General features: G+C 37.4%; 1 protein-coding gene across 35 annotated transcripts in view; it reads left to right on the top strand.

The window, feature by feature from the left end:
* The window catches only part of PTPRD (protein tyrosine phosphatase receptor type D), a 1,391,241-nt gene that overhangs the window by 306,842 nt on the left and 1,058,984 nt on the right, over positions 1–25,415 (top strand). Inside the window, exon 4 of one of the 35 annotated variants that reach the window (XM_075446988.1) lies at positions 6,241–6,295. The exons of the other annotated variants lie outside the window; for them this stretch is intronic. The gene's annotated coding sequence lies outside the window, so the exon portion shown is untranslated. The remainder of the gene's footprint in view (positions 1–6,240; positions 6,296–25,415) is intronic. 35 annotated transcript variants of the gene reach the window in all.

Genomic DNA, 25,415 nt, shown 5'->3' with positions numbered 1-25,415 from the left:
AAATATAAATGCCCAGCTGTGGGTTTCTAGCTTGGATTAATTTAGGTGAGAGAAGCACAGATCAAATATAGGTTTTAGTGTTGTACAAAGTTGAGAATCTGCACTCTCATATTCAGTCTATTTCATTGCCACAGACACGTGTATTTTTTGTCTGGTGTTATATGAATTGAAATAAGCAAGTGTTTTAAATAAAACTCAGTATTCAAAGTTTCAGTATATTGTGGGCAGGGATAAAACATTTGAGATTGTTTAATATACACAAGTTTGTAAATGGAAGTAGAACCTTTTGAAAAATACTTTTACGTAGACCAGTGAAAGTTGTATGAAATAGATAAGCAACTTATTTTTCTGAGACTGATTCCACACAAACTGATGGGAAACCTTTTGATTTCAGTGGGAATGGATGGTGACACCTGCCAAGATAATCCTAAGAAGTTATTTTCTCCAATTTTATATGTGAAAAATACTTGAATATACTATTTACTAAAAGAAGGAATGTAACAAATATTTAATAATAGGAATAAATTGTGTCTTTCAAAATCAGTGATTTATTTTTCCTGCCAGAAGCACACTTGAAGGTTAAAACAATTGCATTAATTATATATCTTTCTCTTAAGTGTGTATCCAATCACTGTAGTGAAGGTTATAATTCATTTTGCTCAGTTTCTTCATTCAGAACATTTCTGTGGACATATCTCTCTCTACATATATCAGTCTTCAACATATCTAAGCGATCCTTACTAATGTTTATGATTCCATTTTTTCCCCACTGGGGATATGTGCTTTGATACTGCTTTAGAAGTGCTTAGACAGTTCTACGGAAGAGTTTCATCAGCTTCCTTCATTACTTAGAGCTACCACGTTTATACAGGTAGTTTATTACTTTGATAGGAAAAAACCTGAGGTCAGGTATTTCCACAGCCCACACCTCTCTGCTTTCCCATGCCCCATGGTATTTAGTGTGTTGTTTGTGGAGGAATGTGATGTTCAGCACAACATCTGCATTTTGTGGGCTCTTTTTCCTTCTTTGCTTCTCTGCTGTCTGCACCGTCAGAACATCCTCATCTTTCCATGGTCTTCAATCTCTGGCTGACTTCCTCTGCTTTGCAAACTCTGCTTGGTCTCTCAGTAGGCGTGAGTTTCTTTTCTTACTGCCTGAAAATTTTACCCACTTTGCAATCTTATCATGAACTCGGCTAGCCCCATATCTCTTTTGTAGTTTAACTTTTTCATTTATTTTTTATTTAAGAATGCAATGCTTGTGCATTGAGCACAATAATCATCAAGGGCCTGCCATAGTTTGCTAGTGTCTCTAACTTGCCTGACTTAATTGAAGATAGTGAAAATACCATGTCTCCGAAATGTCAGAAATAAACCTGTTCAATGGCTAACCCTTTCCACCACTTCTTTGCAAGCATATAATCAAATACTCTTTAGGTCTTCTTTATCTACTCTTATTTTCAGAGATTTTTTTACACTGCTGCAGCTTCTCAGTATCTCTTTCCTGTTGCTCCTCAAGGCATGCTTTACCAGTTCCATCAGCGTAATACAACCATGTCAGTCTCTGCACAGTACCACTTCCATGCCACAGACTTCTCAATGGGCAGTTCTGTACAAGATAACACAAGATTATATGCAGCAGCATAGAAAACCCTATTTAATTCAGACAATCCCACCAATGTTCTGCACAAATCCCAGCCCAATCCCAATGTTACCCTAGTTTTAGATCATTTATCAGGGGAGCAAAGGATCTATGGGGAAAAAAGACTGATTTATATCCAACATTTGCACCAGATTTAATATGTTTTTCCTTGGAAAGGGAAAAAATCTGTAACACTCAATTAGGAAATTTTCTTTAAAAATGTGGGAGTTCTGGTTTGTGATAAAGTAACATAAAGAAAATCTGCTACGTTGAGCCCTTTTTGCATGTGCTGTTCACGATTTAATTTTATGCCTGATGCAAATTACAATGTACGTTATAATAGACATTTATACGATGTTATAAAATAAACCTCATATCTCATGTAAAATAGTTCCAGAAGTGCAAACTGAGAAAAACAAAGTTCGCCACAGTTTTAGTACATGAAACAGGAGGCATAGAATATTTCTTTCAATTCCAAGAACAAGAAAATTGGAAAGAAGTTAAAAATACTCAACTCAAACAAGAAATTTTTTGCAATTATATGCCTTTTAGTGAAGTTAACTGCTTGCCTTCAGGATGTAAAATCAAAGCTAACAACATGATATATTTTCAGTGGTCAGCTTGTCCTCCACAAAAAAAAGCGAAATAAAACTGAAGTAAATAAAACCTAGTCTGTACTGTTTCACCTATGTGGTATTATCTAGATTTCTGATTATTTTTTTCATCTGATGTTTTTGGCAGACTGCTTTCAAGGAATGTATCATTCAGCTTGGTTACTTTATTTTTTTCATGAGAATTCACATTAACCATAGAAGGCCCACTGTACTTCATCACAGAATATTCTTCTGTAATTTATTTTTCAGTTCCAATCAGTGTTGTATTAAAATTAATTTTTTTGTACTTTAAGTTATCAACATTTTGAACTGGAGCGTTTTAAATTGGAAGCACATTTGTCATACTTCTTACTGTGTTCCTTCCGCTTACACCCTTTGCTCTCACCCACAGAACTCAAGATAGCACCACCTTGGTCCCAATGCCCTGACTGTTGTCCCCAGAACTTTGCAGTCATACGTGTTACCTTCCAGGTTGCCCCTTGTAGTACAGCTGGTTCCTACATGGAATAATAGCAGGGGCTAATAGCCAGAGGGTCAGGCAAGCTTTGACTGTCTCTCCGCAACATCCTGGATCTGAGCCCCCATCAAGCAGCTAACCCTTCTTAGACAAGAAGTCAGGTAGGCACTTGACTGCCTCCATCCCCTACAGCAGGGAGTGACCCACTAGCATCACTTGGTGCTTCCTTTTGGTGCTCCTCTATGGGTCAGGGTCAGTCATCCTGCATGCTTTGCTTGGAAGTGAACTGGAATGGATGTTTAAAAATTGATTATCTTCACAGATACCACAATACATAAGAAATCTGGGAATATTTGAGGTGTTTGCCTTTTTCTCCAACATATGGACCTGGACAGACAAACCGTTAAGCCAGCAATCGTAAAAATTTTTTTAAATAGACACAGCAAGTTAAACTAGCTGCCTAGAACATTCTTTGCTTTGAAAGACACAGTGTATGATATAGAGGGAGTCATACTGTTTATGGAAGCCACTGATTTTGTACTTCCAACCTTCCACCCTGGTGTTAGGACACATCTCCTTCTGGTGATGTGAATAATTAAGATTATATTATTTTTCTGGGCTGATCTTAGGTGGGAGAGTTTTTTCTCAAGTGAGAGACACATACAAAGTAACTGTGTGAAATATCACGAGAAGATTTTAGGCCTTTCATACCAGTGATCAGATAATACTTGTTGAAAGGCTGATCAAGATCAGAATAGAATTTCCTTAAGAATTTAGGGAGAGAGGTTGAGACACTTTACAACTTAAGGGAAAAAAAAATCTTTAGTAGGAAGATTGCAAATGCTAAAATGTCATGAAAAAAGAGACACTAATGTACAGGGGAAGTGGAAGAAAGAATTAAACATCATCATAACAGTAGTGTGAAAAGAAAGTGTAATGATACTTGTAGAGCTTTTCATACATGTAAAGTGCCAACCACCTTCCTAGTATCCCTTTTTCTTCTGCTGATTATCAAGAAAAAGCCCAAGGTATAATAGAGTCTTATAATGGAATATGAACAACTAAATGAGAAATATATTTTTCTGTTTTTACAGAAAACTTAAATCCAGCATCCATGTACATAAACTTGCCAGGTAATGTACATGGCACGGACAACAAAGGCTAAGCACAGTACAACAAACTGTACTGTAAGAAGAGAATCAAATTAAAATTGCCTAGAACAGCTCCTGTTTTCAATCCAGTGAAAATCTGCTGCCTTCAGGACAAGAAGCTCTTGTCCCTTAAATCGATTGCAGTAGTTGGTAAATATTGGCTTGCCTGAAGATGGGGACTGCTAATTATCTAGGTTTGATTGTGTTATTTTCCCACTGATTTGGTAGCTGCCTCAAAATTACATTTGGCTAGACTCCCAGACATTAAAATATAGGGTGGGCCAAAGAGATTGAAATCCTTCCGTATGTCCATATTGTGTGCACAACTTTTTTTTTTTTATCACTTTTAACACAGCACATTGTATATGTATATTGCATAAAATTCATTGCATAGTAATTCATTTCATTGAAATCAGTCCAGGTAAGGTTTCTCCTAGCATTAGTACGGTCTATTATTGTCGGCTTCTGGGCTGTGTGGATTATTTCATTCTAATGAACTCAGTTTTACAGGTGATAATTGTTGTTCTCAGTTTTTTATTGATAATTATGTCTTAGGAGTGGTGGAATGCTTTCTGATAATATATCGCTAGTGTGTCCTCAAAAGAAGGGAGACTCTTATTTTAATGGGATCCTTCTCTTCAGTGCTACAGTTACATTTTGCAACTGCTCCTGAAGAGAAAGCCACACTGTCTTTTCAGACATTGCATCCTCTTTAAGTTTTCTTTAGGCAAACAAATATCCGTCAATATACAGATTAAAATAGTGTTTCTGGGACAAACTAAAACTTAACAGTATGCAAAGATATTTAAAGAAAAGGTGCCTACCCTTCTTTCTTCTAGCTGAAGATATAACCTCTTTATGGAGGTATCATCAAGTAAGCTGTAAATTTGTAAAGAGTGTGTGCAGGGAGAGCTGTAATTTATACCTTGAGAATAGCTCTTCTTGAATTAAAACTCTTTCCCCAGAGAGTCCCCTTCACTTCTGTAACTTTTATTCTTTGCCAAAGATCTACCCCCCTGCTGTGACTTGAGCTGTACCTGAAACAAGCACACTATATATCCAAAGTTGCAGCTGCTTTTTTATCACTACTATTTTGTGTGTGTGTGTGTGCTGCCTTTTTCAGAACTTACAGATGGTTACAGGAATGTATAACAGAATAACCCAGTGCAGTATAGCTGCTCTGTAGTGATTTACTTTCCTAGTTTCTTACAGACTTTATATTTTTACTTGATGGAATCAGGTTTAGACCAGGAAAATGACCAATTGTAAAACTTCATTGATTATTCTGTATTTATTGAAAATTTCCTCTCTCTCCCTCACACAAACACACACAGAACACACAAGTTGTAATTCCTACTATGGTAGACTTTTTTTCGTTCCTCGTCTTTACCAGTATTTCCATCCTGGACAAATCCATTGATTTAAACAGGTTTACTGTGATATAAAACTGATGAATTAGGATAGAGAATGAGGTTTTAATTATCGACAAAAGGTTTTGTTTTGCTATTAAATAGATATTATTACTATTATCAATAAATACCATTAAGAAATAGTAGCTTATTTTTCTCTAGCTGTCTGGTTTACTTTTTTGTGTGCCTTACCTGTTGTATAAAAATAAATTTCATAATGTATTATTTTTTTTGAAACTCATAGTTACCAGTAAGAAAGTTATTTAATTTTATTTCTTTTAATAAAAAATTATAAGGAAAATTCTAGAAAACACTTCTGCTAAGAAGTACCTGTCCCTGCTTAGCTATAAATATGATGTGTAGGGAAGACATGTAAGTACAGTACAAATATGTTTAAGCTGGAAAAAAATACAGATATACATGTATTTTTATTTCACAGAAATATATGTGTATCATAGCTGGAAATAAAACTTTATTTTACAAACCCAAATTCAAGGTTGTAATCTTGCTCAATTGGTTTAATCCTTTAAATTTTCAGAGACTAAACAAGAGAATGTATGCTAAGGTCCTGAATGATCCCCATCATTCCCAATGTTGAATTGTCTCTGGCAGTAGAGGGAGTTAGAGACAATTGTTTATGGAGTATTAAAAGTGACAGCAGGAGGACAGCTGGTGTCAACAAGTCAACTATGCCAAGTCAGTTTTCCTCACTGTACTATGAAATTATCCAGTTCCTTTGAATTACACACTGATGCAGACTGTGTCTGACTATCATGAATGAACAGAAGGCATTGATTACATTTCTCTCAGCTAATCTGCATTTTTTAAAATGAATTCTGCTTCTGTTATGTGTATAAATACCATCTTCTTTGCTGTATCTTATTTTTGCACATGTGCCTCTCCAATAGTTACTGTGATTTCAGTACATATTCAGGAAAACTGGTAATGACACATTTCCTTTTTCCAGGTGAGCAGGACAGAAGACATGAAAAGGAAAGAAAAAAATCAAAGCAGTAGGGATGGTAAGAAGTGATGTATCTGCAGTCCTATGAATCCGGGAGTTTTCACCTCAAAATGTGTAGCAACAGTTAGTCTAGCTGAAGAACAGACATGCAGTTTATTCTGCAGAAGCTGGAGTTCTTCATATTAATGTTCTCAATTTCTGATTGGTTAAAATTAATTGAGGTCATGACGTCTATAAGTTTGCCAGCTGAAATACCAACAGGCTTCTGTTGATCGTGTAACAAAAGACAGAAGGTCATTTTTTTCACATCTGTAACTCCCTGGATCTTAATGCTGTGTACCAGATATAACTCGAAGATCCAGTGGCAAAACCTTTTGCCATCTTTATTTTTATTAAAAAAAAATATAAACAATTTACTTGGAGAAAAGCTTTCACTGAAAGGTGTGTTGGGGGGCAACAGAGTTTTTGATAAAAATGGTTGTCAGACTGAGAGGTGCCTGCAATTCCAAAGAGCTGGGGTTTTCACAGTCCTCCCTACCAAATGCTATAGATTCAAAACTCCAATGTTACTAATACAAGTCCCAATGCCAACTTCTCTGTGACCTAATGTGTTAAAATATAAATAGAACAGCTCCAACAATACCTAAGTGACTGTGTTGTGTGTTTTTTTTCCCTCATGAATATGTGGTTAGAGCAAATTCTAGGCCTACTCCATGTAAATAAAAAATGTCTCTGGTGTCCATTTTGACCATTCTATACAACTAGTCAAATTGTTATTCTTGTAAACGATGGTCCTCCCCTGAGATTGGGCTTTTTATTCGTTTTGTTCGATATTTCTTTCTTCCTCATGCATGAACAAAACTACTTATGTCTCTTTTGCTTTTTAATACTCATGTAGGAAACCATAAAGTCAAACACATTTATTTTTCCAGGAAATGGAAATTCTGTTTCCTGGTTGGTATTAAAAGGTGCTGTCATACCACATGGGACATGAATAATTAAGAATAATTAGTAGAAATCAGTTTTGTTCATACAGTAGTCCATGGGAAGATGAGACATTTTCAAGACTTTAATTGTCCATTTTGGTGATACAGCTCTATAGAATACTGGCATAAAAACCATGATAACAAATGTTTGAATTCTGCAGAACATGCACTACCAGTGACAAAATATCATATTGATTGGGTTTGAGATGGTATTATGTTAATCTAATCAGGAGCAGAGAGGAAAGAGACTATCTCAGTGCCTGTTTATACTAGGAGAGTAGTATAGACCAAGGTGCTATGTCCCTACAATGCTGTGTACTGAACAGATTCTTGATCAGGTCCTGATGTAGCTCATTGTCAATAAACTTTGCCTTGTTTTTTTCCTCATCTCAACAGGAATTATTAGTTTGGGTGCACAATGAAATAAGTATGGATTTAGAAAATGGTGGGGTGTCATCAGTTTACTGATCTTCACACTGTGTTGCGACGAGTCTTCAAAATGACATGCATGATGTTGCAAGCAGGTGGCCATATTAAAAACTAAAAACATTAAAAAACAACAAATCAACCAAACAAAAACCCAACAACCCAAAAAGCTTAATCTGAACATCTCATTCTCTTGTTTAAGTTTCCTGCAGGAAAGCAAGACAGCTGAGCCTGAATATACATAGGTTCCATTTTATGCAGGGTAAAGACTAGTTTCTCCTCTAATGACTGATATTCTTATAAAAATCACATTAGGACCTCATGCAAATCTAACTAAAAATACAGAAAATAAGAATCAGAGAAAGTTCTCAAATTATCACACAATCTTTGTATATTATTAAAGTTTGTAATTAGATTTGTAAGCTCTGTATATATTTAAGTTACAGCAACCTTAATAGATTTTCAATTAATTACATTTTAAGTTTACTTGGATTTGCTTGATTTTTTGAGTTTATTTTTACAAGCTTTGATGTCAATTTATAGCAAGTAAAGTTAAAATACAAGATAAGTTTCCACTTCCTAAAAGACACTGATTTAGGAAAGACTGCTTCCATGGCAGAGTTTCAGAACAATATACAGGTCAGAACATTGCATAGTTTTACAAAGCAACTCTGTGTTAGTGATATAGCAATGATTATTAAATGGTGTTCAATAATAAAACCATGTACTTTAGTTCCTAGAATATCACTGTTATGGTTTGGCTGCGGCCGGCAACAAAAGCGCCACGTGGCCACCCCTCCCCCCGCAGGGATGCAGAGGAGAATGGAAAGAAACAGGCAGAAAACCGGTGGGTCGGGATAAGGACAGTTTAACAGAACAGCAAACAAAGAGAACAGGAACGACGATACAGATAAGGGGAATACACGAAACAAAACAGACCGCATAACAGAGCCGCTCTCCACCACCGCCGCCGCATGCTCCCGAGCTGTGAGTGAGTTCCCGCCGCCCCGCTCCCCCCCATCGGAACCCCGCATGACAATGGGCACATGGTATGGAATACCCTGCTCTGTGTGGCCACGTGGGGTCAGCCCGCCCGGCTGAGCCCCTTCCTGGATTCTGGTGAAAATTAACCATGTCCTGGCCAAACCCTGGACAATCATGAGTAACAAAGATTTAACAAAGTATTAGCCAAGTTTTTTACACTTATTTTTTGAGCTTCAAAGGCAAATATTTTATACAGCTAATTTTGTTAATTACTTGTATTCTTTAAAAAGTGCTAATGTAAGCCTAAACATTGAACTAATGTTTTGCAGAACAAGTATCTTTGAAAGGAATTTACATCCCATAGGACAAATGAGCCAAAAGATTAAAAGAATATGAAGAATAATTTATTTTTTATGTATCCACAAAAGATTTGATACAGGATTTGCAGTTTGCTTGAAATTAACTCCTTTGAGTTAACTGTCTGGTTTAAGAGGACAGGCAAAGAGCTACAAAGTATGCAATACAACCGTGCCATTTACATTTTTTGCACGTATAACTCTAGTAAGAGTAGTAGCAGTTTGCAAACCTTCAATAGTCTCTGAATGATGTCCTTTCTGAATACAAGTTTGCTCAGATCTAGTGAATCTGTGATAGGTAAATTTTATATGATTTCTACCATGACAAGTACACTGACTGAATTAACCATTATGCTATTTTCTGTAACCATTACTGCTGGCCTAAGCCACTGCTTATAACAAGAAAAGCCAAACCCAAACGCAAATTCCCTCCCCCCCCCCCCCCAAATTGACTGCAAAAGTTGAAACATTATGCTTTACAGAAACTACCCTGGGTTTTAGTATTGCCATCTTTCTGCAATTCCAATTAGAGCCACAAATATGTCATATAAAGAGCCCTACCAAAGCACCACAAAGTAATCTGGTCCTTGTTATGTGCTTGTAACTAAATTTTTTGCTTGCCACAAAATGCTTTTTGTAGAAGCCTAGTAGGAGACCGCTGTCAGCAGAAGTCACTGCTTGAGAGATAAACTGATTGGGTAAAATGGTTTCTGTTTTAGGCAAGACAATCTTTTACCAGGAGGAACAGTGGGATCTGTGTTAATAAATTACTAATTGAAATGACATGTCGTCTGAAAAGGTGTAATGTCATTGCAAAAACAACTGTAAAAAGTATATTTAAAACTATGTTCATAAATAATGAATGGTTAAGAATTTTATGGGTAAGAATTGGAGAGAGAGGCAACAAAGGGAACCTAGTGGTTGGTGTCTACTACAGGCCGCCAGATCAACAGGAGCTGACAGACGAAGCGTTCTTCCTCCAACTCCAGGAGGCTTTGCGCTCACAGGCTCTCGTCTTACTGGGGGACTTCAACTACCCCGACATCTGCTGGAAAAGCAACACGGCAAGCTGTAGGCAATCCAGCAGGTTCCTAGAATGCGTTGAGGACAACTTCTTAAGCCAGGTAATAAGCACCCCTACCCGAGGGGATGCGATACTAGACCTGGTGGTCACCAATGCGACTGAGCTCGTTGGGGATGTCAAGATTGGAGGCAGCCTGGGCTGCAGTGACCACGCACTGGTGGAACTAATGCTACTGAGGGAAATGGGAATAACGAAGAGCATACTCAGGACCCTAAATTTTAGGAGGGCAAATTTCCAGCTCTTCAAGGAGGTAGTCAGAAGGACTCCCTGGGAAACGGTCCTCAGGGACAGTGGAACAGAACAGAGCTGGCAGGTCTTTAAGGATATATTCCACAGAGCGCAAGAGCTCTCAATCCCCAAGTGTAAGAAGCAGGGCAGAGAAGGGAAGAGACCAACATGGCTGAGACAAGAGATGCTGGTCAAACAAAGGAAGAAGAGGGAACTGCACAGGCAGTGGAAGCAGGGACTGGCTTCCTGGGAAGAGTATAGGGAAGCTGCCCGGTTGTGTAGGGATGGGGTCAGGAAGGCCAAGGCACAGCTGGAGCTGAACTTGGCAAGGGATGCAAAAAATAACAAGAAGGGCTTCTACAGGTATGTCAGATGGAAAAAGATGGTCAAAGAAAGCATATCGCCGCTCATGAGCGAGACCGGCAAACTGGTAAGAGCAGATGAGGAGAAAGCTGAGGTACTCAACAACTTTTTTGCCTCAATCTTCACTGGCAACCTCTCTCCTCACCCCTCACGAGTCGATGGATGGCATGAAGGAGACCAGGAGGGTAAAATCCCTCCAGCTGTAAGTGAAGACCACGTTCGGGACCTCCTGAGGAACCTAAACGTACAGAAGTCCATGGGACCTGATGAGATGCATCCCAGAGTCCTGAGGGAACTGGCTGACGTAGTTGCCAAGCCACTCTCCATGATATTTGAAAAGTCGTGGCAGTCAGGGGAAGTCCCCAGTGACTGGAAAAAGGGAAACATTGTGCCCCTTATCAAAAAGGGTAGAAAGGAAGACCCTGGGAACTACCGACCTGTCAGCCTCACCTCTGTGCCTGGGAAGATCATGGAACAGATCCTCCTAGAAGATATGCTAAGGCACATGGAGGCCAGGGAGGTGATTCGAGACAGCCAGCATGGCTTCACCAAGGGCAAATCCTGCCTCACCAACCTAGTGGCTTTCTATGATGGTGTAACAACAAGGGTGGACAAGGGAAAACCAATGGACGTCATCTGTCTGGATTTTTGTAAAGCCTTTGACAAGGTCCCTCACAACATCCTTCTCTCTAAATTGGAGAGCCATGGATTTGATGGGTGGACCATTTGGTGGATAAGGAATTGGTTGGATGGTCGCAGCCAAAGGGTAGCGGTCGACGGCTCAATGTCCGGATGGAGACCAGTGAGGAGTGGAGTCCCTCAGGGGTCCGTACTGGGACCGGTGCTGTTCAATATATTTATCAATGACATGGACAGCAACATTGAGTGTATGCTACCTCAGCAAGTTTGCAGATGACACCAAGCTGAGTGGTATGGCTGAGACACCAGAAGGACGGGATGCCATCCAGAGGGACCTGGACAAGCTGGAGAGGTGGGCCTGTGTAAACCTCATGAGGTTCAACAAGGCCAAGTTCAAAATCCTACACCTGGGTAGGGGTAATCTCCGGTAGCAATACAGGCTGGGAGATGAAAGGATCAAGAGCAGCCCTGCTGAGAGAAACTTGGGGGTACTGATAGACGAAAGGCTGGACATGAGCCGGTAAAGTGCGCTGGCAGCCCAGAGGACCAACCGTGTCCTGGGCTGCATCAAGAGAAGCATGGCCAGCAGGTCGAGAGAGGTGATTCTGCCCCTCTACTCTGCTCTGTTGAGACCTCACCTGGAGTACTGCGTTCAACTCTGGTGCCCTCAGCACAAGAAGGACATGGAACTGTTGGAGCGGGTCTAAAGGAGGGCTACAAAAATGATCCGAGGGCTGGAGCACCTCTCCTATGAGGACAGGCTGAGAGATTTGGGCTTGTTCAGCCTGGAGAAGAGAAGGCTGCGGGGAGACCTGATTGCAGCCTTTCAGTACTTAAAGGGAGCCTATAGGAAAGATGGGGACAATCTGTTTAGTAGAAACAACAGTGACAGGACGAGGGGTAGTGGTTTTAAACTAAAACAGGGTAGGTTTAGGCTAGATATAAGGAAGAAATTATTTACAATGAGGGTGGTGAAACACTGGAACGGGTTGCCCAGAGAGGTAGTGGAGGCCCCGTCCTTGGAAACATTCCAGACCAGGTTGGACAGGGCTCTGAGCAACCTGATCTAGTTAGCGGTGTCCCTGCTCGCTGCGGGGGGGTTGGACTAGATGACCTCTAGGGGTCCCTTCCAACCCAAAACTTTCTATGATTTTATGATAATTTCTGCTAGTACCATCTAGCTCTATTACCATCCATACAGATCATTGTGTAAAGACAGAAGTGGTGTAAATTGCTTATGTGGCAAAAACTTTAACACAAATCTCATTGTCAGACATCATACCAGGAAACTTACTTAGGTATCTTCATTGTGATGAACAATATGTAAAAGAATGTACCTCACCAGAAAATTCCTGAATTATTTTGGAACAAAATTTAACATGAACAACAGTCTGTAAATTACAGCCTTGCATTTCATAAGTGAATACCTAGCATATATTTGCTTTCTCTCTGTAGCACTGAAAGGTAGGAGAGAAAAAAGAAAAAAAAAAAAACCAGAAATGTTGTCCCGACTATTTTTTCAAGTGTAAGGCAAATTGCTTTAAACAAACATGTGCAATTGATGGAGGACTTTCTGAACCCAAAGTCTAAATATGAACTCTATTAATTACAAAAGTTTAGGTCTGAAATCTGCTTTTAATGTTATGATATTATAATATTGATGCCTTTAATTGTTTGCATGTGAGTGTGCTCATATAATGTACGAATGTGTCTTTGACGTTTATCTTAAAACTGTCATGGGGGGGTTATTATTATTTTATTTCTTTGTGCTAGAAAACCTTTTGTAACATTCAGTTTTTAGACTCAACTTATGTTTTTGTCACTGGTCAGAGCGGAAAGAGTAGAGTTTTATATAAAATGAAGCAGACAGAAACATCTAATGCCAAAAAGTCATGATAGTGTCTTCCCATTAGTTTTCTGGTCTGATTTTTCAAACATAGGCATTCAGGTGTATAAATGAATGTTGTATCTCTTGCTTACTATTGAAATTGACTTTATGAATCTTTAAAGGTTTTACTATCATTAGTTTTCTTCAAAGTATTCAAAAGTTGCAATACAATAAGCACAGTTAATGATCCTTGTTATAAACAGCTGTCTTCTTGGGTATCTACATATTTTTCATAATCACTAAGACCTGGAGCAGTGTTTCTGTATCATGAGTAGAAGCTCACTTTTCTCCCCACATCCCTTGTCAAATCTGGGGTTTTTTCCTCACAAAAATGTAGATATATTAATCAATAAAATCATAGGTAAGGTTGCTTAGTTTGTTTATTTTGAAAGAAGAATCTGTTTTCTTAAAAATTAGTTTGCTTAATGTAACATCAATAAACATTCAGATTACGCTGGAAAAAATTAACTCATCTAACATTTGGGACCAATTTATGAACAAATAATTTAAACATTAAAGGCAAGGTTTTAAAAAAGTATATAGAACTAAAGCACTTCCATGGACTTGCTCGAACGTAATCTTAGGGGAATAGTGGCACAGAAATGCTGACCTAGTTTTCAACAAGATCTGAACTTTAGCTTGACAAGATGCAACTTCTGAAGGCCCAACAGTTGCAGAAGTGACAGTGTTATAGGTAAGGAAGTATTCTATTGTGAAAAGACTTGTTTAAGATTTCTGTGCTTTTCAATATTGATATTAACTTCTATTTATCATTTGGAGACATTGATTGGAAATGACGTCTATAATTCCACATATAGAAACATAACAATATATGTCAGAATAAATACTGTACCTCAAAGAGCATACTAATATTTTCAGAATTCTCATGAAGTGCTCCTTCTCATATTCTTTTAGTTCATGTAAACTGTCTACTAGATTGCCAGTTGTAAAATTCAGACTTAAAAGGGCTGGAAGGAAAGAAAGGAAACAAATTTATGCTTCAAGAATAAAAATTATGAAGAAGGAAAGCTCTAAATGCAATAGAATAGGAGAAAATATTAAGCATGCACTTAGGTATGACAGAGAATTTCTCCACAGTATACAGTATAAAATAGAAAACAGAGAGGTGAAACTTTGTCAGTTCTTATCAGGAGCGAGAGTGAGAAACAGAAAAGAAACAGACACAAGAGACACAATCCTGTCTGAAATCAGGAAGAGTATGACTCAGTAATTCCGGATTGGTGCCTTGCCTGTCATCTTCACTGGCCTGTAATTGTTTTATACTTAGGTCACATAACATCTTTTTTTCCCTGACACCTATAGACACAGATTCACCAAAATTATTATTCTTTTCCCATCTTTTCTACCCTGTCAGACATTTTGTCTCCCTATCTTGTATATACGTATGTTTTTCTTGGTTTTCATTGCAGTGGTAAAGCAAGAGCAGAAAACAAGTAGGCAAGAGGACAATCTCTATCTGATAAAGACAAATTCTTTTGAAGAGACTAAACTGACAGACAAAAATAAAAAATTACCTGCTTCATTGGATATGCTGGCCAGAAGGCATTAAAATATTGTTGTGGAATGCGACAAGAAAAATCAAGTACCATCTTTAAGCACCAAGGAGTGCATTTCTGAAGTAACTCGTTTGTATGAGTATGAAAAATTTCCTTAAAAAAAATTAATTTATACATGACAAAACTCTTCAGGTACCTGTGCAAAGTTCAAAAAATAGTTTCCTTGTTTCCTTGGTGGGGAGGTGGGCATAGCTCTACGTTTATGAGGAGCAGTTGAAGAGAGGAATCCTTTCTTTTGCCCAGTGTACAATTCTCTTAAGACACTCATCAGTGCAGAAGCAAGAAAGATACCTGATATTCTGAGACCAGTTGTCTGTGTTCTCTTCTTTTGAAGCTGTTTGGGAAATCAGTACATCTCTTTATGGATCCCTGTCCATGAAAAATTACTCTATAGCTTAATGGGTGTAGTATTCCTGTAAGAGTACCCTGGATAAATATTTTAATATTTTCTGTAAAGTGAAACCTCTCATTCACATAAAAGATGTTGACAACTGCAATAGCACAACATTCTTTAGAAATTTTACATTTAATATTAAGTCTTGTGAGACAATAATTAAAATAATGCTGAACATCCTTCCCACTGAAAATCTGGGTTTGTTTCTTGTGCTTTACCTCTGTTGTCAAAAAATAGTGATGCTGAATTAAAGAAGACAAAGAAAAAAAGAAGAAAAAACAAAGAAAAAGGCCACAAAATTATTCTCTTGGTAATTTGGCTGAATGATATCTGAATCTACAGTTTTATTTGCCTTGATCTACTTTTATTAACAATGAATGAAATTCATTTGGGAAGATGATTAAAATATTTATCATGACATTTTGTTTTTTTTTTGATTGCTCTGATATTTTTTCTTCTTTGGTAACCTAAAATTCACTTGTTAACATAATTTCTACTATTTTTGAAACAAAATTTACATAAGATTGATTTAAAAATGGCAAGTGACCTCAATGTTTAAATCTTAGTCTAGTACATAATGTAGTGTATGATTTTGGAGGTGTACTTACATAAGTGAGCTCTCCTGAATTAGTAATACTAAAGGATTTTAAATCTTATAATTTAATTATCTTTGATAGTTAATTTTCATTTAACAACATGAAAAATCATTAATGTTGTGTATAATTTCCTTTGTAATACATCTCTACAACTTAAGATTCTTAGTTTACTGAAATTATAGCTTTCAAGAATATTTTTCAAGGCTATGGAGATAGCTACTTCCAAAATATATTTCATCATTTTTCAGATGCGTCATAAAAATTGGTTCATTTTGTTACCTGGCGGTTTTCTGTTTTTAAGAAACAAGTAATTGGCTGTAGATGCTTGAATTGTGACAGAATAAAAAAGATTATTCAGGTGAATAATATTTTTGTAAGTACTATTAAATTTTTTTGGTACAGAAAATCAGTAACATCTTACATGAAAAAAAATTATTTGTGATAACTTTAAAGATTACTTACAAAATATTCAGGCGACCTTATTCTATTGCTATCATTCATACACAGTGAAGTCACTGTTTTAAATAGATAGCATGCCTAGCCCAGGGACAATATCAGTGAACTACACAGTGGTATTTGGAATGCTTATGTATTTAAGCATATCTGGGATACTCATGTTTGCTCAGAAAACCTTTCAAAAACGCTACTGAACCAGCATCAGCATCTCCACAGAAAACATATGAATTAGTCTTCTGTAACTGGAGATACAGTCCTGTGACAATGTAACACTGAAAACTTGCAGTTGAAAACTTACTGAGAAAAAATCGGGATATTTTCAGGATTCTTTAGGTAGATATCTATGCCTGAGGTAATCAACATTTTAAGTTATCCCTTTCTATTAATGCTAGCAGTAAAACCCACATTCCCACAAAGTTCTGGATATTTTTTCTGTCTATTTTTCATTTCCTCTTTTTAGTTAAAAAACAAATAATATAAAATCAAAATACAGAAGCTAATTTACCAAAACATCAGATACTGGAATGTAGCCAGATGGATTCCAACAGCATAGTAGCTAGGACTGGTAAATGACAAATGTGTCTCCTCTGCTTTCTATGTTAGTCAACTCAAGCTTTGGGAACATAAGTTCAGGTTTTGAATTCTTAACTGCTTCGCGAGAAAGACCTGTTATAAAACTTATCTGTAAGATTACTCCTTAACAGTTTTTAGAGAAACATATTTTAAAGCTAGCATTGAAGCTAGTAGCATATAGAAGTTCTTTGTGATAGACAGAGAACATGATTTTAAGCTTGAGGTGACAATACTATGATCTGCTTTCATATCAAATGCAATTTGAAATATTTAGCAGTAAGATAATGGGAAACAATGACTAGAATAAAGTCTTCATTTCTATCTCTGAATGTCACACACTGCATTGTTTGCTGATTGCAACCTGTGAAATTTTGGTAGCTGGTACAGTTTTGTTGTTTTGATCTTGGTAAAGGTCTTCAGGCTGTCTGCTCTTTTTTAACTTAGATGCTGTCAACTCAAAGGTGCATGTTCGTAAGTTACATGGATATGTTACAATATCTCTGATTAAGTCTTTCTCCTGATAGTGATTCACAGGCTGAACTTTGAGCAAGAAAAAGGCCCTGGAAATTTGTGCTGTCTCAGGTGCCTAAAAGTCATTGACTCTTACTAGGATTTTGGAGAATAAGTATCCTGACATCCTCTCAAAACTCAAATACTAGTAATTAAAGACTAAATTGCAAGAGCACAGAAGATAACCATCGAACTCTAATGAGCATCAAAGCATCAAACTCTCATTTTTAATTCAAATTTATTTATGCAGACTTCTTTTTGTATTTTTGAAAACGAGGAGGATCTTATCTAATAACAATCTTTGCTGTAGTATTCTGCCAAATTGCTATCAATATAGTAGTATTGACATGAAATGGGAAGAAAACATTCTGTATGGATCTCAAACATCTATTCATATCTCTTGTGAAAAGAAGACTGCTTTCATTACTAAACTGCAAATGGCAAAAAAAAGTACTACATCTTATTTAAAACACTTATTTTCATAATTTTAAATTATTTAAGATTTTCATCATAGTAATATCAGCACTATTTTCCATACAATGACACAATCCACCTGCTTTGATTTCTCATTCTTATCTTTATCTGGTTTTTACATTTAGGAGACAATTTGTTTTCTGATTACTTGATATAATAAAGCCTCTATGAAAATTTTCTGAAATGTTGGTTGGAGAAGGTATTGTGCAAAGCAAAGTAACCATTGAACTCAATAGTTCAAAGTAACCATTCAATTAGATCTAAAATCAAGCAGTGTGTTCTTGTTTGTGATAAATTATAGGGGAAAAAAGCATAATTTATAACTGAAGTCAGGATCAAATAAAGTGACAGACTAAATATTGTGATATTAGCTTTATTTCACAGCAACACAAAATTTTGAATATGTAAATCAAAGATTTATTGAGATAAGTGAAATACATTATTTCTGTCTTTCTTATGTGACCATGTGTGTAAACAATACAATTTACTGCACATATGTTTGTTGTCTTGTGTAGACTGACCTTCTCCGGACTGTGCATGTTTAAATCTGGATCTTGGATAGAGAGTCCCATCATACAAAACATAACAGCTATTTTTAGTTTTCTAAGAGGAATTGATTGAATTTCTGAACCTATTTTTCATGGGAAACATCCTTTTATATCGAAAAACCCCAACCCAAACCAAAACCAAAGGAAAAAGAAATAAAAAAGGTCTCAGGTTACTTTCTAAGGGAAAAAATATTAATTAAGAGATAATTAATGAAGAATTTTGTTTAAATCCCAACAAAACATCTAGATTTTTTCCTCTGAGTGTTTTCAACTATATACTGAGATTTTAAAAGTTTATTTCCTATCCCAAATACTATGTAGTGCTAATTCCTTGTAGCAAAGCTGTTGCTATCCTGCAGTTTAGATTTGGCTGCATTTCATTTCTGGATGAAGAACATACTAAAAATTATGATTTCTGAAGTAATTATAGACAAGAAGTTCTATGGAAATATAAAAGCTTTTCATGGAGTTTATCTCCATATCTACTTTTTATGGCCTTTTTTTTCTGCTTGAGTGCTCAGGGGACCCAGAGTGAAAGTGTATGTACGTTTGCTAATATCTGCAAGGATCCTCTTACAGAAAAACATATAAACACTAAGCTGTGATGAGGCAATTTTGGAAAAGCAGATACCTACTTTTACAACCTGTTGCTTTAATTTGGAAGAAAATAAACCCCCTTGTGTTCTAACTCTCTTCACCGGAGTGAGAGGCTAGGTACGGCTAGGTTTAAATTCTGAGTGATGTCCAATTTGCCGCTACCAGTCCAGTCGCGTTTAATATGTATATTAAACTACCACAATTCTGGATACACTAATAGCAGTCTGCACCTTCAGTCCAGTCAGGCTCATGAACTAGCACGGCCGCGTTTGGTTGCGTTCAGTGAGAAACTGTGACAACGGGCTACTGAAACAGTGCAGTGTTATTTGTGCAACAGATATGTAGGGCTTTTTTGAATTGCCGGTGATAGTGACTGTCTGCAAGAAAGCACGTGCAAACATAAAACGTGTGACAAGGTTATAAATAATACAGTCTGGCTATAAACTTTGGGGAGTAACTATACCCAAGAAAAGCGCTTAGTTGAAGTCTCACCCAAGGCGTCTCAAGGAGGGGAGAAGCAAGGCTCAGCACATCTGCCAGTCCCGGCTGTCGGAGGCAGTCTGAGGTGGAGTTTCCGTTGACTTGCTTACGGTGTTACCTTTTTTTCCTCCGAAAATTTACGGTGTTATATTCTTCTCTGAAAATCCCCCATTACCCTGGCTGTTTTTATATCCTTTCTATATTTAAGGTGGAGTTTGAGTGACTGTAGTCATACATACCTTTTATCATGATTGGTGTAAAATTTTCTCGCTTCACATTTAAAGGTATAGTTTATGAAAAATAGAGAGCGCAGACTCGAAGAGGGGTGATTGCACCTCGGATGCGCATAGCCTTTGGGATGGAGGTGTGTTTTGGTATTAAAATGATATTAAAACGAGCAAAGTTCACGAGAGAATAGCACTTTGGCAAGGTTTCGAAAACCTGTTGGCTCAGGGGGCCAGATGAACTGCTTATCAGTTCTAGAGGACCATTTCTTCCCACTTTATCATCACGGAGCATGGCCACGGAGTCTCCACTCCGCTCCATCCTCTATGGTACATTGCAGGGAGTTGCTGTGTTAGTGGATTCCTTGCATGCCTGCTGCAGCTGTGTCCCATCCTCAGAGCTCCTTTTGATTTCATGCTTTTCCTCAATGGGTGAACACTGCTACGTTTTTCATATAAACCTTAATTTTCAGATGTAACACCTTAATTTTACTAATAATTCCACACAACCTACTTTTCTGAGTGGTTGTTTCTAGATTCTAATTGCTCATTGTTCAAATACAGATCAGTGTTCCTAGAAGATCAAACTTCTTCGGATATGGGCACAAAGAGCTCTGTATTTATGACTGGCAGAGTCAGAAATTACATTTACTAATCCTTAGAAATGTGTTCTTCATGACCCTATTAATGTAGTTTGAAAAATGTAGACTCTTATTTCTAACATAATTGAATTTTTTTTTATCAACTGCTCTCAGGAAAGCAACTTGACCTGCATCTTTGCAGGGTCAGTGGTTTTCAACTTTGTGATTCAATAAAGATTATAGAGTAGGAATGTGTAATAACACTAGTCACCTAAGATTTACTTTCTGACACTGTTAATGGGAAAAAAGATTAAACATATTTGCATTAAAAAGGTATTGCAGGTAGATCAATGTCAAATAACTTCATAAACTTTTTCCTGATCTATTATTCTGCAGCCTATATTTCATGTTGTTTTAAAAATGTAAACTGAAATTTCATTATTTAGTCTCCCTATAGCATGCTATAGAAATCATCTATAGTTACCAAAATAACCAGTCAAAATTTAATTGTGAAAATATAATAAATGCTGTTATGAACAGCAAAAATATTATAAGCAGAGATATTTTCAAAGTTCTAAGAAAGGCTGGTAAAAGAAAGTTACTGTGGTTTTTTGCTGTTGATGTTTCTTGTAAGAAATAAAGTGTTGACGCTTCTATAAAGAAAATGCTGTTACTGCATATCTGTCAGTTTAATGGTACTCCAGAGCTGCATTATTTGATTTCATTACATATTACAGGAAATAGCATTTACTGTGAAAAGGTGAAAAATGAATTTCAGTGGAGCAGTTATCTTCCACTTAACAATCAGTATATTAAAGAAAGATTCTATAGGGAAGATACGATTTGTTTCATGTATTGGTATAGAGCTAAATAATCCATGCATGGAAAAGGAAATGGAACCAAGAGTTAAAGATTTACTAAATTGTTTATAGCAATGGTATCAGTAAAGCAATGTAGTGTTTGATATAGGAAGTTACAGGTGTTTAGACTAAAATGCCAGCAGCATTTAAGACAGCAAGCTACAAAACTTTTGACTTTTCTGTATATTCTGAATATATTTGAACTCGGTAACTCTACTGCACATGAACTGCTTTTATTCATGAAGACTTTGGCAGTGTTTGGCATCTTGTATATTTAAATAAATCCATTTTGTATCGATCACCCACATTAGTCATATTTAAAATAGATACATAAATAAAGTACACTGAGAATCACCGTAACCTGACGTTTTCAGTCAATAAAGACTGCAACAAACAGGTGACCTTGAATGCACTACTACACATCATGCTGTATTGCTTCAGGAGACAAGCTAAGGGACATGTTCAATTTAGTGATGACTCTTGTTTGACATCCAGTAAATCGTTACCGGTACACTCCTTTATTATCTTTGCCGCTGCAATCTTTATAAATAAAAGTGTCTACTTTCATTCCGGTAGTTAATTGGAAACTTTCAGGTTTATTTTCTTCCCTTCAAGATGTTTTCCTGTAATCTCAACACATCTTCATGTCAGTGATCACTGAATGAATAGATCTTTCTCATTGTACTCTCTGTTGATACTGTTACTCTAAGGAAACTATAATGAGAGGGTGATTGTCAAGACTGTTGCTGAAGATGTCACTGGGGAAACTTACTACTATTGCTTCTGCTTTCACAGGTGCTTTGCAGAGGAAGCAAAGTGCCATTAGAACTTCTTCTAGACATAGCCTTGGATACAAGTGGCAAAAATTTTACTTTGCTACTGCTAGGTCTATCTGTAAGTTTGCTTGCCAGAAGCTATTGCCTAAAAAGGGACTTGAACTGCAGTGTATGAAGGATACGGGACATCAAATCAAGCTTGAACAGGTTGATTCGTACTAAAAAAGCAGGATAAACACTTAGTGTCAGGTCTCATATGATGATGCTCTCCTTGCATTTCCTCCTTTCTTCTTGGGAAGGACCAACAATTAATCAAATGACCCTTAAAAATGTTTTAACAATACATGATCCTTGCCAGTTTATAGCATGGTTGAGCTGGATCACCTGTTTTATGACGCTAAATATTAGAATTGTCAAAAAACACAAAAAAAGAAAAAAAAAAAAGAAAAGCATAGCTGGTTTGATTCTTGAAGAACCTAGCGTCCTCTGTATTTTTCCTTTTTCTTTTTCTTCTTTTGCCAAAAAAAAACAACTGAGCACATTAAAGAGAAAAAGATTATGTCCTTTACGCAGCAGTTCCACTACGGCAGCAACCCAAGCCAATGGGAAAATCTTTTCTTATGCTGGATGATCAGTGTGACTGCTGGCAAGATGGTAAACTGTACATTAGCAACTTCAATTGGGAAAAGATACTGATAGGGGTTTTTTGTGATTTGTGAAGTTAGTAAAATCAAAGTAAAACTACAAAATATTTTTTTATAATTTTGTTGAAATGAAAATTTGGCTTTTGAGACTCAGTAGAATAGGTAGAAATTGGCATATTGTTATCATTAGTAAAAAGTAATCAGGAAAATGTAATTCATTTGTAGTCATAAATCTTATGGATTAATAATTACTTTGGGAACTGGCATGTCAGGCATTTTGACTAAACCAGAAATGCATCTAAAAAAAGATTTCCTCTGAACTCTATGCTATCTTGTAAGAGTATGCTTTTGATTTTATAGTATTGGTAATAGATTATTTACATCATATAAGAAATTGTGAATGAAAAAGTAATTTTTGTCTCAGGATCTGGGAATGCTGTGTAAATTTAGAATTATGCAGATTCACTAAGCTTTGCACTCTGAATATACAAGTGTTGGTCCATGTTAACAGTTTATTATTCTGGACAACCAGTGTTTATCAAAGGGCTGTACCATCTTCTCCTGTATGTGTCTATGAAAAGTTCAGGTGGATTGTGCTGCAGCTCCTGAGTCAGTAACAGAAGCAACAGAGTAGTTTCTTAGACATTAAGCCATTAAGCAATAACAGGTTATCCTGGCCATATCACTGTTCGACCTCTATGAGTGGTATAGAAGTGAATGACATAGAGCGACTACAATGCATTCAGTTTCCTCCATACCAAATTATATCCCTGCAGAGGTTGCTGGTGAAGCTGGACTTTCTGTAAAGGAAAATGTCTTCTGAAAGGGCATATATAAAGGTGACAGAGAGTGAAAGAAGCAAAAGCTTTCGGGTAAGTAGACTGAAGGTTAGGAATCTCATAGGAAAGACTAATTTTTCTTTCACACAAAGTCAGTTGAATGATAGCCCTTCTTTTGACTGTTCAGAATATCATGCTACGTCCTCTGCTACCAATGAGAAAAATGGCTGATTTTTTGAAATAGGAAGACTACTTTTCAAACTTTAACTTTTTTTTTCTTTTAGTGCTCCCATAAACATTTCAAATTTATATTTTAGCAACTGTTGCTTATTATTTTAGGTTTCCCTCAATTATCTCAAAGAGTTGCAGTCAATGGCTCGATGGCCAGGTGGAGACCAGTGACAAGTGGTGTACCTCAGGGGTTGGTACTGGGGCCGGTGCTGTTTAATATCTTTGTTGATGACATGGACAGTGGGACTGAGTGCACCCTCAGCAAGTTTGCCAATGACACCAAGCTGTCGGGTGTGGTTGACACACTGGAGGGAAGGGATGCCATTCAGAGGGACCCTGACAGGCTGGAGAGGTGGGCCTGCATGAACCGCATGAAGTTCAACAAGGTCAAGTGCAAGGTCCTGCATGTGGGTCAGGGCAATCCCAAGCACAAGTACAGGCTGGGTGGAGGGTGGCTCAAGAGCAGCCCTGAGGAGAAGGACTTGGGGGTACTGGTGGATGAGAAGCTCAACATGTGCGCTCGCAGTCCAGAAAGCCAACTGTATCCTGGGCTGCATCAAGAGAAACACGGCCAGCAGGTCAAGGGAGGTGATTCTGCCCCTTTACTCCGCTCTCGTGAGACCCCACTTGGAGTGCTGCATCCAGCTGTGGAGCCCCCAACATAAGAAGGACATGGATGTGTTGGAGTGGGTCCAGAGGAGGGCCATGAAGATGGTCAGAGGGCTGGAGCACCTCTCCTACAAGGACAGCCTGAGAGAGTTGGGGCTGTTCAGCCTGGAGAAGCGAAGGCTCTGGGGTGACCTTATAGCAGCGTTCCAGTACCTGAAGGGGGCCTACACGAAGGATGGAGAAGGACTTTTCATAAGGGTGATATTGATAGGACAAGGGGGAATGGCTGTAAACTAAAAGAGGACAGATTTAGATTAGATATTAGGAAGAAATTTTTCACCATGAGGGTGGTGAAACACTGGCACAGGTTGCCCAGAGAAGCTGTGGCTGCCCCCTCCCTGGCAGTGTTCAAGGCCAGGTTGGATGAAGCTCTGAGAAACCTGGTCTAGTAGAAGAGGTCCCTGCTCATGGCAGGCGATTGGAACCAGATGATCTTTAAGGTCCCTTTCAACCCTTACCATTCTATGATTCTATGATTCTATGATCTTATCTTTTTTGTGTAATAGTAAAATACCTAAATCCTTCATGTGTTTTTCTTTGCTGCGAGAATTCCAATCACAGTACTGCTAGTACCTCTTTGATAATAGAATTGTCTTCATAGGGCAGTGTCTTGTGGAAAAAACACCAGAAAAGCTGAAAACAAAGAGATCTATTTGTGCTAACGTGTAACTTTCTTGTAAATTCCCCCTTTTCAAGTCAGTTATGAGACTGGGTTGATCATAACAGTAATACTTCAGTAAAGTACAGAAATTTTGTTGTACAGAATACAAGAGTTTGTATTTTAGACAATAGTGCCATTGTGATTTTAAAAAGGAAATTCAGCCTACATTCATTTCACTACAATAACTATGAAGTTCAAAATTCTTTCCAAAAAAGAAGGCATTATCAACAAACCTTAGCAAGAAGACATCCTCAATCTGTATGTTACATTCAAAATAGCAATGAGAGATTAATCCACATTTTCCATTAGATAAAACTTTCTTAAAACTCCATGAGAGTTGCACCAAAGCAAGGGCTGCTGAATTCACCAGTCCTTGCTGTATCTCAATAGTACAGTGGGAGCATTATTTAGAACACTTTCAGTAGATTTTTCCTAGGAGTCCTGTGAAGATTTCTTTGGCTTAGTTCCCCAAAAACCTAACCACTTATCAAATGCCAAGACTTTCTTGGCCCTGCTTCCACTTATCAGTTTCAGACATTTGGCTAATTTCCCTGGCTAACACGAAGCTTAGACACTGTGCTTTCCCACATGTTC

This window comes from Opisthocomus hoazin, chromosome Z, assembly GCF_030867145.1.
Source record: "Opisthocomus hoazin isolate bOpiHoa1 chromosome Z, bOpiHoa1.hap1, whole genome shotgun sequence".
In the NCBI taxonomy this organism is placed as follows: Eukaryota; Metazoa; Chordata; class Aves; order Opisthocomiformes; family Opisthocomidae; genus Opisthocomus; species Opisthocomus hoazin.
This window is presented reverse-complemented; position numbering and strand designations above follow the sequence as displayed.